General features: G+C 48.1%; 1 protein-coding gene across 1 annotated transcript in view; it reads left to right on the plus strand.

Moving 5' to 3' along the window:
- The window catches only part of PSMC5 (proteasome 26S subunit, ATPase 5), a 278857-nt gene that overhangs the window by 36925 nt on the left and 227070 nt on the right, over positions 1-14862 (plus strand). The gene's annotated exons all lie outside the window — the stretch shown is intronic.

A 14862-nucleotide genomic window follows, 5' to 3' on the forward strand; every position in this document is an offset into this window, starting at 1 on the left:
AGGCATTACCTTTTCATACATGGGTTCTGGATGGCACACAAATGAAGAATAAGGAACCTATTATATCTAAGGTTGGAGGGACTTCTGCATTTAAATTATAAATATGGTTCCCAAGTTCTTACAAAATGCTCTGTGGTACTCTGAGCTAAAATCACCTCGGTTGCTCTGTACAGAGCTGAGGCCAAACAACGCAGGCCTTCTCTGTGTCCAAAGACATGAGACTGGGTGCGTAATGGCCTTGCTACTCTTTAATCTTTATATCCATTCCCTATCAATGGAATTGTCTGGTCTGACGTTCCAAGGATGGCTGGTCGAAAAGTCTGCAAACTTACTGTACGCAGACGACGCAGTCCTAATAGCTATAACTAAGTCTGCTCTGCAAACATTGCTGAACGGACTTAACAACTACATGAGCTCTGGCGTAACTGCTGAAAATCGTGGGGGGGGGGCATGACATCTGACGAAAATATGCCCCAGCCAAATGAACGGGGACAAAATGGTGTGCCATGCAAATACCCCCATTCCCCGGCACCCTCCTAAAATTACGCCCATGTACATGAGAGACAAAGACCTAAAAATAAACATTGAGAAATCAAAGGCAAAATGCGTGGGCAATAGCAGACCTCAGGAAATGGCTTATCCATAGATGGCAAGAAACTGGACTGGACTGGATACTTTGCATTACTTGGGCGTCACAATCGCACATGACCGAAAATGGCCTTCGAACATTAAAGAACAGGCAGCAAAAGCCTCACAAACGAATGGCTCGATTTGGAGATTTGCTGCAGGTTTGGACGGGCTCCCCATAAAGTACTTATCCTGCATTTATGCCACAAAAACCATGCCGCTGTTGACCTACAATGCTGATGTATGAGGTTATCGATTCATAAAGGTTAGCCGCTTCTCCAAGCAACGAGTTGGTGGTCGATCTCTCTCCCCGGCTGGGGCCTCCCTCTGGAACAGCCTTCCTGCCTTCCTGAAACTTGAGGAGAACCATCTCCGGTTCCGGAAGAACCTCAAAACCTTCCTCTTTGCCTCTGCTTTCTCTGCCTCTCTCCCCTGCTTATATTCCCTGCCGATTCGGCACTGGTTACCTGGCCACCCTTTCTGATCTTGGGGCCAGGTCCCGCCGTTTGCTCACCTCACCTGCCCTGCCTCCCTGGCAACCCCCGGCCCTTGGGGGACTGGTTCTGTATCCCATCAGTCCCTTACCAGCACTTATGTCTGCTCTTACCCTGCACTTGCCACCTTCAGGCCGTTATTTATCGTATTTATTCTTCTCTCCCATGTACTGCACTTTTCCCCTTTCCCTTCCCCTGGCACTCCTCCCTTTCTCCCTAACCTCGCACTTGCACGATCTGAATGACACCTGGCCTAGAAGGATCGTTGTCTGTCTTCCCCTCCCTTGCCTCGTCGCGCCTTGAAACACTTGTGTATAGGCGCGTTATAAATGCTGTATCATATCATATACAGGTCTTTGAAGACACATTTCTTAAAAAAGTCATGGGCGTATCACGGGGTTTGCCAGGGTACTTACTGCATGAATAGTTGAACCTAGCATATGCCCAGGACTTGATTTTATTACATCCACTCATATATTGGCTGCGTCTCTGGGTCAGGCCTGGTCTATCCCTAGCCCAGGCCTTAGTCAGGGACGTAATGTCCTCACATGATGAGAGTTTCTCTCTGTGGCTTAATTACGTTAAGCTCTCCCTTCGCAGACTTGGCTATCAAGATTATTTAAATAAGGTGGCAATGGTGGACTAGTCTGCGGAAAGGGAATTTTGTCCAATGTTTTATTTCTGATCGTGTAGATGCTAGGCGGGAAACTGAGATGCAAAAGACTAGTGTACAATTTTATCATAAACATAATCCTGATCACTCCAAAATTGGACTATGCTTGCTGGTTTAGAAGCTCAAGAAAAAGGTTATTTATCCTCCGCCTTAGGACAAATCTACTCTTTGCGTACATACCTGTATATTCGCTGCAGAGCAAGCACTTTGCAAGGCGAAAATGCCCATGTTCCGAGTATAACATACAAAAAATGCTGGAGATTGTGTAACTTTTCTACCCTGTCTTCTCAAGTCTGAGAAAAGGATGTATTCTTCTTTTGCTGAAGGAACGCGATGCAACGCATGCCCATGAGGTTTTCACATATGTCTGTTCTGTTTTTAATTTACATGTGGCACAGTGTCTCTTTCTGTGTTGAAAATGCCTTTTTATTATACGATGACCTACCAGATATAATAACCCCATAAGTTACTTTAATGTATTTTAAACGTGGATAGAACTGCCCTCTGCCCAAACCTTTTAATTGTGTCCCTTTGTCTTTTTATTAATCATTTATCTCGTCAATGGTTATGCATATGTACATTTTGTTTTTTGTACAGTTTGATGGAACTTTATGATCCGAATAAACTTACCTGTACGGAGCAGCTGAAGTTTGTGGACACCCGGGCCCTGTAAACTTCAAAATAATATCTTAAAATCTCTTTTTGGGGTCTTTCGAAATGTACCCAAGTGTGGGGAATCGGGCTGGAGCTTGAGATTGCCGCCTCCTGGCCTCTCACTGCACTGCTACTCCACTCAAGTATATTGTAAAGAAATCGGCTGCTGGGTTCCCAAATCATAATGTTAAAAATGCAGGAAACAAATTTACTTAAGGAGATTCAACAAACTCCTCTGGTTTGTGGTCACATATTTTAACTGTCTGTACGAAATGGGACAATTCACAATTCATTGACTCAACGAAATAAGCTCCTACATGATGCTCTGAGAAGAATAAAAATTGCAAAAGAAGCAGATTGACGCAAATAAGACTGGGCCACCACAAAAAAACTCACTTGGATTCCAATAAAAGACCCCTGTTCTCTGAAGATTACATGGCTCAATCCTCTTCCCCAAGGCTTGGATCTCTTTTAACCTGTTTACTACTATAAATGTTCTTCCAACTGGGAGCAAGTCCTGGGCGAACACATCTAGCCTGGTTGCTAATAAGTGTTGCGCGAAACTGGAGGAAGAGATCTACCGGATTGTTTTTACTGTTATGTGCCAAATATTTTCTTTAAAGAAAGACTAGTACTCCTACATCCCGTCCCCTTTCCTCCATACGTTTGGGACATTCTGTACCGCAGCACTTTTAAGCATCAAAAAACAACTTTTTGTCCTTTTATTTTTATGCGGGACCTCCGCACGTGGCCGTAACTCAGTCTTCCTGAGCTCTGCCCCGCGCATCGCCCTTCAGTCCTTTTCTCGGTGCGGTTGAGGGTTGAACGCACTTGGATCGTGGGGATTTATTTCTTTTTTTACCACTTGTCTGTCATCTTCCTGCTTTGGTTCCATGGTAGTCCTCTCCTCAGTCTATGCTGGAGCGCCAGGGATTTGTGTCCTGTTCTTCGTGAATCCCAATTCACTCTGTCTGGAGTTCTTGGGCCCAGAACATCTGTAGGACTCTTGTCTCTAATGCGACTCTCCGTCCGAGCACTCAGCATAGACTCATCAGGTGGGAGGAGGTGTTCTAACGACTTTCTCCTCCACATTTACCGCAGTTCATTGATAAAAAAGGAAGCATCCGGTAAATTCCTTCCTTTTTATGTCACCCCGGCTAGGGGACTCCTTCCCTGGGTCTTCTGGTTCCGGGAAGGGAGTGGCTCTTGTATCGGAGTTCTCCCTGAGGTGTCCCGAAAGGGATCTAACCTGGATTCTGAGTTTCCTCAGAGGTTACCCGTAAAGGGGCTGAAACTAACAGATTTTCCTCCGAGGTTTCCCTTCTGGGAGAAAAAATGAAGCCCAAAGCTTCTCGGGCTGCTTCAAACTGAGTTATTCCTGAGGTTTCCGAGTCTGGGACTAAACCTACCAAGCCTAGTTCCAACCGTTTCCTGTAAAGTGACTAAAAATACCGGGATCACTCCAGAGGATCCCCAAATAGGGGCTCTCATCAAAACCAGCAGGATTGAGGGGTCCCAATTTGGGACTCTGGCTACTGGGTGTGAACCTATTCCTCCCACAAGGAATCTTGTGTTCGTACTGGTCCGTCTGAGGGGGCAAAGAATGAGGCAAAGGCCCCAAGTCTTCAAGCACCGGCCCTGCTGAGGCTCCCTCAGAGAGGGCTAATACTTCTGCTGAGACTAAAGGGGCTGAAAAAACGCTCCAGGTCTTCTAGTACCGACTCTGCTGAGGCTCCCTCACAGAGGACTAAAACTGATTCCAAAGCCCCTACAATTCTTGTTGTGACAAATGGCCTCACAAAAACCTGTAACGCAGATCGCTTCAGGCAATGACCAAATGGCAGCCCAACCCACGGGGCCTGAGGTGGCCATTTTGACGATACTCCTCCAAACCAACTTTTTCTGCGGCTGGGACAGAGGGGCCTACGTTTGGGGCCGAGCAGCATCCACAAAACATGGATAATGGGAATCCTTTTCGTCCACCAACTGACTGGTGTGCAAGGTTTCTGCTGCCTCACACGGTCTCACTTCCTCATATGTCCGCTCCTTTACTTTGTGGATCCAGCTGGAGGAGGATGGTGGGGAATCTTGGTAACAGGCCTCAATGCAGTCTTGGGGGTATGCCCCTCGAGAGCACCTCTACCCACTCCTCTGCCTAGGCCTTCCTCTGAGGACGCGTTCTTTTGCAGATTCCAGGTCCTCATTCACTCGGACCTGATGAAGGCTTACTTTAAGGATCTGTTCAAAGAAATATATCCTAAGCCTCTCGAGCCACAGCCTGCTGCTCCTCCTCAGCAGGTTCAGGCAGTGCCTCCTCTGCTTCCAGTGGGGCCCCCTACTACACTGCCACCATTGCCTCCGCTTTCACCAGTTCTTACGACGCCAGTTGTGTAAATGGATATGCTCAAGGTATGCTCAAGGTGTCTGAGGTACCACGTGTCACGGATCAATTTTCTGTTCCCACCAAAACGGACGAAGGGGATGAGGACCAGGATAGTGAAGACCCGCTCCACTCCATCAGAGCTCTTCATGATCGGGTGTTGGATATGATGACGTTGCTGGAAATTCCAATACCCAAGCCTCTGACTCCACAAGACAGAGTTTTCTCAGGAGTGTTAACGCTTACTGCACAGGTCTTTTTCTTCAAAAAGATGTGCTGGCTGAATATTGTAATGTCTGGGGAAAAACCTCATTCCGGGCAGCATATAAATAAGGTCCACTCATCAGATGACATGCCCTTGACTGCCTGTCCGCTCCCTTCATCAACGGTAGTGGCGGCAGCTACACTCCAGGCTAAGCCTTCATCAACATCCTCCATGGCTGCCTCTCAGGTCCTGTCCAAGGAGGACAAAATTCTGGATGTTTGTTTTAATGCAGGTCTTCAGCTGCGTCAAGCGAATACCGAAGTCATTTTTGCAGCGACAAACCTCGAGCTGTGGAGGGAACTTTCAGAATTTCAACATTGTATCCCACAAGACGGGCTAGAAGATTTTAAAGAAGGCCTATCCGACGCCAGAGTTCTGGCTCAGGACGTGCTGGAGGCCACAGTCCATCACGTAGATACCTCTGCTCAGGGCCTTGTGGTTGGAATAGACATTTCACGCCAGGCGTGGCTTAACGCGACAAAGTTCTCAGAGCAAGGTACTCTACCTCCCCTTTGAAGGGAAAGGGCTTTTCCGCTCCTCCACCGATGAGGAACTCAACAAGACAAAAGCAAGCACATTGGCGGCTAAGTCTTTGTTGGTCCCAGCAAAACAACCTCCAGCTAAAGCGGCCTATAGACCGGGGTCGGGACACAGAGAAGGTCCTTTTCAGGATTTGGAGGTTTCCAGGATTGTCGAGCATGCCAGGCAGAAGGTTCCTCTAATGGGCCTCGACGCAAGCAACAAAGACAAAGTGGACGGTTTTTCTGTCGTCAGCCTCGTCTGCAACAGGATGTCTCGCCCATGATAAATCACGCAAATGATGTTTTCCATCGGTCACACAAGACTTTGATGGGAGTATGTATCTCGTCTCATTTGGAGGCTTGTACGACCTCCTACCCCACCTTCTCACCATCCTCTTCAGCAGACTGGCCCCCCCCCCCTCAGAGCCGGGGTGCAAAAACATCTGAACATAAGAGCAGTGGTACCTGTTCCCTTGTGGGAGCAAGGGGAGGGCTATTCCTCCCATCTATTTACAGTGCCTAAACAAGCTGGCCTGTGCGCTGTCCTCAACCTCTCCATCTCAAAACCTTTATTGATGCTTTTAAAGGGGTTGGACAACTCCTATCTTGCCCTATAACTAAGATGGGAGTATTCTCAACCATCAAACAAAAAGATTGTCCTTAGGGAAAATAAAATGGCCTATGCTATAAACCTAATACTTGCACTCTTTCTAATACAATAGATGTGTAAATGGAATATGTAATACAAAAAGGAAAATCGGTGTTCAAAAGAAATGTCAGTATGGCTGAGTAAACTCCCTTTCCCACGTTTTGTAGCACAGTGTAAGATAGCACACTTGGACCTTTGCGACACACTCTGGCTTCGGACACAATGATGCAGTTTGTTTCATGGAATAGAGCCCACCTGGCCTTCCACGAAATGTCACTAGTTTATCTGCTGGACCTCTCTGCTTTCTCTCACTCCAGCCCAGGTCACCATTTTAGCTTCTAATACAGTTCAACAAAAGTTTGTTTCCTTCTGGCTACCACAATTGAGTACAGGCTTCCCTCTGCTGGGCTCAAACCTTCAAATCACAATTCGTGGGGTTTCCCTTCCCCAAGCATCAATCACACCTTCGTGGGCTTCCCTCCGTCAGGCTAAAGTCTCCTTTCACTTTCCTTCCGCTGTCAAAGACCTTCGAATCTGCGAGGCTTTTGCTCTTACATCGGCATGACCACTTTCACCTTCTTTCGTCATACGTCACTTTTCCTCACTGTAAAGACTAGAGGGGGGGGGTCTGTACTTCTGCTCTCTATATCGTAGAGGAGAGGCACAGAGGACCCCAGCCAAGATTCTCTATTATTGGTACGTGGTCGAGCAATCGAGGCCTAGCTTCTCAGGAGGTGATGCAGGCTGGTTCTTAAGTACAGTGTAGTCCCTAAGCCCCCACAAAGGAATGTCCACACACTGTATTAGTTAAAACAGTCTTTATATAATTAATATTCAAGGTTATGTACACTATCACGATAACTCACTTTGTGCTCAGAAAATCAACAATGGTAAATATATACAGTTCTAAGTATTATCAGATCTCATTAAAGTGCATCAACTATACTGTCAAAATGTCACACAGATCGATAAAAAGGAAACCAGCAATAGAAATAGGAAGGAAAGCAAGATGGTTGAAACAATAGGCAGAATACTGGCCTCTACCATTAAGCACAGTTCTGTGTGGAGATGCTAGCCCCCCCCCCCCCCCCCCCCGGGCAACCTGTAAAATAAAGATATAACAAGTGCCCAGTCCATATATTGTTCTAGGAGTCTTATTTCCCTCAACAATAGTTCTACAGCCCCAATGTACCTGGAATTGTAGCGTTAGTCATCGGGGGAATTGACGCCCCTTCTTCAGTGCCCTCCCTTTAAGGCAGGAGTCACGGGTCGTCGAACGTCCGACTGAGAACAGGGTGAACTACGGTGGTGAAGTGGCAGCGTCGTTCCTAGCGGTGCTCGTCGATGACGGAGCGTTGGCATCCTGCAAGGAAGAGGCCTGCGGGGCACCTCGATGACAGTAGTTCTGGACCGCAAAGAGATGTTGAAGAACTGTGGCCCAGCAAGGGCGTCGAGTTGTCGGTGTCTGTGGTCTTTAGGTGGCGGGAAACCCACCGGCGGATGCTCCTCGGCGCGTCGACGGTCAGGCCTTCTCCAGCTGGATAAAGCTGGCGGCGATGCAGACGAGAGTGTCCTTGACTCGAATTAAGTTCTTAGGCAAACAGGAGCACGGCGGCTCTGGTCGGCGACGGCGGTCGTCGACAGTGGCGGACAACAGTCCAGGCGCTTCTCCTTGGGATTCCGCAGCAGTCCCTGTCTCGGGTCGGCAGCCTGTCGAAGGTCTGTCTACCAGGGAGCTTTGGCAAAGATCAGCTGGTGCACGATGGTCCCTCGTAACTCGTGAAGAGGGTGCCTTACCAGGCCCTCTCTGGGTCAGTTCTTGGAGACACAGCAGCTTTCAGATTGCGAAGGAGAGCAACAGCAATTCTTCTCGTCCAGCAGGGCTTCAAGGTTAAGCTTCAGTTACTCCAGTTACTCGTCGTAGTGGACTTCAGCTTCTGAAAACGAATTCTAGCAGTGAGAGGCCCCCAGATATACTAATTGATCTCCATTCATTCTGCTAGGTCACACTCGGGCAACCAATCGGTCAGAAGGGCATTCATGCAGGCAGGCAGCCAATCAGGTGCATAGTGCATTCAGGCCATTCACTTCTCTCCAGACACTCGCAACACGTTATGTGTATTGGAACAAGTACCCAGCCATTCAACACTCCACACTGCATTCTTACCATTTTCGGGCAGGGCTGTCTCTGGTCATTGTGTCAAACACCAGATACTAGACACCCACAACACAGAATGCGTATTCGTCACACACCCCATTCACCCTGGTCCCACCGACAGGCATACCCACAACATACAGTCATTGGGAAGGCTCCAGCCAGTCTGGTCTGGACTTCACAACAACACCATATATGGAACTTCCACCCAACAGCCAGTCGGGGGGGAAGGGACAGAGTCGGGGCTTCCCAGGACTTTGGGAAAACAAGGTAACGGGCAATAGAAAGCAAGAGGCCACGGGGGCCATCTTGCTTCCTATCAGGAATCAACTGATCCCAATTGCAGGGCCTGGGTATCCCAAAATGGAGGATACTCGGAGCACCTGTCAAATTCAGCATGGAGCTGCCACCAGCCCATACCCTGCTCTGTGGGCCACACACAGGTGCCCAAAAACATACACTAGGGGCCCAGGGTTGTACCCCCACCCATGGGTGCCATAAGGGTATCCCATGGGTCTGTACACCAAACCAAAAGAGAGAGCTGCACTGCCAGGAGTCCCACATGAACTCTGCGTGGAAAACATGACAGAACACACCACAAAAAGCAGTAAAGGACAAGGATACGGAGGCCCTGTCCCTCCGATGCATTTCCAGCATCACACTCACCTACACCAAGGCCTCTTGTTAAATGTAGTTTTGAGCACAGTACTTATTTCAAAGTTCAAAAATATCTCTCACATCCAACAGTTCAAAAGGCATCTTTCACATCCCGGTTTCCCTCTGCTGGGATCAAACCTATTTCAGAGACTCTTGTTTGGGCAATCTTCTTTCGCCGGACCGCTCTGTTACTTTATATCTTTAATTTACAGTTCTTTACAATGCTTTGCTTTATCTCGCGTCTTATCGGCACAAGTGCAACCTTCATTCATCGGATCTTGTTGCCATCAAGCTTCATTTAACACAAACCGGACTTTCATTGTTTTCATCAACTCACCGGCTGTGTTGATTCATTTTAGTCTTTCGCGGCTTTGATTCTGAAGCCAAGGCTGACACCACAACTGCCGCTGCACCTCCTAAACTCTCCCGTTCACCCGGAAGGGTGGCTGGTAGCCTTGAAACACAAGATGTTTGTCTCTTCTCTCTAGCTGGGCTTCCTTGTGCAACCTTCAAGGCCCTTCGGAGGTAACAATCTCTTGCGGGGATGTCCGAGGTTTCTCTGTACCTCGGTTCTGACCCCTGTTGCTCTGCTCCTCCTCTGTTCGATATCGCCCTGGAAGAACTGCTCCTTCTGGTGCATCGCCTTGCTCAGAGTGTGTCTCAGTGTTCCATCTATTTTTTTTATTTATTTTTACAAGCATTTTTCAACACAACGGCACCATGTGCCAACAGCAACAAAAAACATTTGCCACCCCCAGATACATCACAGCTCGTTCATGAAAATTACATTCGTTGTCACGGATTTAAATATCTGATCTGCTGCGGGGTTGACTTGCTCTTTCTGAAACCACACAATGTTTCAATGTACCTGTACCTTCAGTCTCGTTAGGGCTCCCCACCTGCGCCTTCTGTGCGCTCAATCAGGTATCGTATATATGGTTCCCACATGCCCTTATTACCAGGTTGGGAGCGGGTTAGGGAGCCATATCTGCTTTCCATGTCATTGCAATATAAAATGTTAGCTCTCCATTCCTCCACCTTAGGGGTATGCCAATCTTCCGACACCATTGCGATCCAGCGTTTGGCGAGGATCAGGATCAGTCCTACCAGCTTCCTCATGCCCTTAGGAATCATTTTGGTATACCCCAGCAGTGCAATCAGTGGGTCTGGTTCCATGCCCCTCCCCATTATACCACTGATTGTCTCAAATACACCTTCCCAGAACAGCTGTGTGGGAGGGTAGTCCCATGCTATATGTAAGAAGTCAGTTGATATGTTGCCACATTTTTTGCATCTGCCTGAAGCACCTGGGAAGAACTCCTTGAGTCGGACAGGTGTGTAATAAAGTTGGTGTAGGCATTTAAAATTGATCAGTTTGAATCTCGCATTAATAGCCCGCTTCCTCATCCCCTCGCAGCAATACCTGCATACCTCCTCTGTAATCTCCTGCCCCAAGGACCGCTCCCATTTCTTCTGGGGAGATGCTCTGGTCTCCTCCTTTAGAATAAGGCTCATGGCATACATTGTTGAGGTCACTCTGTTACCGTGGTCAGCCCAAAGTATTTTATCTAGTGTAGGTGCATCCGGTGGCTGCCTGGGGAACGTCGGGAATAGCTGTCGTAAGGCCACCCTCAGTCTGTAATACTGAAATGCTTCCAGAACCGTGAGTTCCCCTTTCAGTTCTTCCAGCGATACAAATGACCCATTCGGGAAGAGGTCACCGTGACAAGTCACCCCCAGTCGTCTCATCATAGTGACAAAACTCATCTCTTTGGTGATGGGAATCCCAGGTGTGTGTATTACCGGCAGTTTAGGGGAATATAAAACCTCCCCTAGTGTTCCATCTTTTAACCATGTGGGGAGAGCTAATTGGTACCAGGTGTATGTAATTAAGATGAAGTGCCTGACCCTGTCTGATCTTATTAGTGGGACATGTCCATTGTATTGCATGCATGGTACTCCTTTCAGCCTCAGACCTCCTCTCTCACTTGGCTCAGTGTTTGTGTAGGAAAGGGGGGGGGGTTGGAAAGTTGGAATTTCCCATAAAATAGGATGAGACAGGGGTATTTGGAAAGAGGGGATTACCATGTCTTGCCATCGGGCGTTCTCCCCACTCCCCGAGGACCCCTCATCCAGGTGATCCTCCCGCACTTGTCCACCCCCAGGGTCTGGATCCAAAGGCGATGGCAGTGCCCTTGCCACCTGAGTAAGGGATCCCGGGGTCTAGGCAGTGTTAACACCCTCTGGTTTTTCACACCAGCCACATAAGTTCCTCTCTCTGGAAGGGCGATCTACCGAGTGTGGTAGATCTCCAGGACGCTTATATGCACATATTGATTTGACATCCACATCTGCAATACTTTAGGTTTTCCATTGATCCGGAACCAATATCGAGTGCTGTTGTTTGGTCTCCGCTCGGCACTGATTGTCTTTACGAAGACGGCAGTCATCACAGCGTTCCTCAGACTGCAGGGAGTTCATATCCATATTTAGACGATTGGCTTCTGCAGAGTCATTGCCCCTGGGATGCAGCAGCCAGTCTTCAGTCTCCTCCAGCTCCTGTTCCAACTGGGGCTGTCAGTGAACTGGTGGAAATAGTCTGACGGTGGCTCGGGACCTGATATTTCTAGGTTTCCGTTAGGAAAACTATGCCACTGACAGTATCCCAACAGAGGACAGAATTGCAAATTTTTCAACTGCGTGACATTTGTTCCTGAACTCCTCCCGTAGGTCAGCCTACTGGTTCCAGAGACTGCTTGGGCTGATGGCTTCATGTGTTCTAGCTCTGCCTCTTGCAAGACTGAAAATGAGACGCGCACAGCTTACACTGTGGAGCTGCTGGTCCCAAGCTTTGGACCAAGACTCTAAAATGATACCTATCCCATCCTCCATGAAGTTGGATCTTCAATGATGGACAACCACCAACAACCTCTGTGGAAACCTCCTTCCAGGAGCCCGTACCGCGGGTCACGCTTACAACGGACTCCTCCCTTCTGGTGTGGGGAGCTACGTTGGATCATCTCGAGGTCTACGATCTGTGGACACCCCAAGACCGGATGTCTCATATCAACTACCTGGAACTATTGGCGGTTTTCCTGGCATTGAAATCTTTCCAGCCTTCTATCAGCAACAGGGTAGTGTGAATTTGTACAGACAATTCTGTGGCTATGTTTTAAGTCAACAAACAGAGGTGCACCAGGGCTCCTCCTCTTGTGGATCTAGCCATCCAGATTTGGATTTGGGCAGTCTAACACAAAGTTAGGCTACAGGCAATGCACATTCCGGGACAGTTGCGGCGGAATCCCTGAGCCGCCAGTCTGTGCCGAATTACTAGTGGGAAATGAACAGTGATGTTCTTGCCAAGCTCTTATAGCAATGGGGCTCTCCAACGGTGGACTTCCTTGCGACTGCAACCAACTGGAAACTACCACTCTATGCTTCCAGGGACAGTCTTGGAGCATCTTCCTTGGGGGGGGGGGGGGGGGGGGGGGGGGATGCGCTCGAGATTCCGTGGGACAACATGAAGGCTTATGCCTGTCCTCCGCCGTTGACATCATTCGCTCTGGAAGCTCAGGAGTACCTCCAACTGCACTCTCATGTTCATAGCTCCTTGGTGGCAGCCTGGTTCTGGTTCTCGGCTCTTCAGGACCGATCAATATGCGACTCAATCAAGTTACAGCAGATCCCCGGTCTCCTGCACCAGAGCAATCACCATGTGTAGCACCCCTTCCCATAATCCTTCAACTTGGCGGCCTGGTGCCTGAGTTCAGGGCCTTGGCGCAATTTAACCTTTGCGGAGGATAATATGCGCATAATCCAGGCGGCGTGTAAACCCTCTGCAAGAGCGCAGTACAAAAGTAAATGGCTGTTTTTGTCATTGGTGTCTTGATAAACAGCTTGATACTCGACATGCTTCAGTTGACTGTGTCTTGTCTTTTCTATCAGACCTTTGCAGTCTCTGGCATCCATGTCATATTGTGCAGAACATATCTGTCTGTCATTGCAGCTTATCTTTCTACAGATAATTGCTCTTTTCTCTGACAAATCCAGTAATTGAGAAGCATTTTGCATGTCTGCTCACCTCCTTTCCGCCGACCAGGCATCCTCGCACAAAATTGAATCTAAACGTGGTCCTTACTGCCTTGTGTCACAAGCCATTTGGACCACTGGCCACTGCGGAGCTCCCGTTTCTCTCCTGGAAGTGGCCTTCTTAATTGCAATAACCTCTGCAAAAAGGAATAAGCCAGCTCCAACCGCTCTGTCGAACACCCGTTCTTGACCTTTCACAAGGATAAGGTTGTGCTTCGCACTCGTCCTTCTTTCCTTCCAAAAATTATCTTGGAGTTCCACATAAACCAGTCCATATCCTTCCCGGTTTTCTTTCCGAACCCGGTCTTGGATGCAGAAAGGGTTCTACATAACATGGATGTCAGAAGAGCTCTGAAGTTTTACCTTGAAAGCGATTTCAGAAGCTCCCCCCAACACTTTGTTACTTTAGGGGAACCAAAAGGAAAACCGGCTTCAAAAGCGCCATTTCACAATGGATTGCTTCGTGTATCTCAGAGGCTTATATATTTGAAGGCATTAAGCCCCCATAGGGTGTTCATGCACATTCAGTCTGTGGCAAAGCAGCTGTTGTTGCCTTCCAGAAATATGTATCTTGGGAGTTCATAGCCTCTATGTGGGCTTCTCCCTCAGCTTTTTGTGGACACTATTGTCTTGACGTGAGCTCCTGGGCTGATGCCCAGTTTGGCCAGGTAGTTCTTAAAAACCTGTTCCAGTAAGGGAAATTTCCATCCTACTGTTTTTTTGCTCAGTGCTAGGAATCTCCCAAAAGTATGGAGGAAAGGGGACAGTACGTAGGAGTATAACAAAGTTACTCACCTTAGTGACTACCTTATTCATAGTCCCCTTTCCTCCATGCGCCCGCCCGCTGTCCCCTCTAAAATGTTTCCTCTATTGTGCTAAAGGTCCTTCAATTTTGGCGATAGAAAAGGACTGAAGGGCGATGCGTGGGGCAGAGCTTAGGAAGGTGGGGTTATGGCCACGTGCGGTTGGCCCTGCGTAAAAATAAAAGGACGACAAAAGGTTGTTTTTTGATGCTTCAAAGTGCTCTGGTCCCTTCTCACAGCACATAATGTCCCAAAAGTATGGAGGAAAGGGGACTATGGACTAGGAGTAAGGTAGTCCCTACGGTGAGATTTAGACTCCAACTGCCTTTTTGTTTTGGCATACCAGTCAAAGCGAGAATCCCATTGTTAACTGGTGCATATTTTGCTTCTAGTGCCCCCACGTAAGTGGGCCCCATGATCAAGATGAAAAGTGCCTATTTCAGGGAACTGTTTCCCTGGATCATCATGAGTAAATGCATACTATTGTTTACACATGCATTGGTTTGCAAACTTATTTGAATGTTGTTACCACAATCTCTTTGATGCTCTTTCAGGGAATGTGGCCAGGGCTATAAGGATTAGATTTACTTTTTGTTACTCTGTCGGCATGCACAGTCCACATGATCATCAGTTGACGTGTTGCTATTTATTGCTCCTAAACCTGGATTTGCTGCTTTCCACTTTAGTCGCCGCTAATATGGCAAGGTGGTATAGTGAGCAGTTCAAATTGGTGAGGCGAGTTGCTCATTGGCTCAAAAGCTGAATCAGTGCAAATATAATAAACTCCTTTACATATTCTTTACTTGATATGGTAACCTGAGAGCAGTCTGTACCCCTGGGCTGTGGATGATGGGGTGTACGTTGGCTCGTTGTTGAGAAGAACATGAGTGGTGGG

This window comes from Ambystoma mexicanum, chromosome 13 (assembly GCF_040938575.1).
Source record: "Ambystoma mexicanum isolate Mex_15411 chromosome 13, UKY_AmexF1_1, whole genome shotgun sequence".
In the NCBI taxonomy this organism is placed as follows: Eukaryota; Metazoa; Chordata; class Amphibia; order Caudata; family Ambystomatidae; genus Ambystoma; species Ambystoma mexicanum.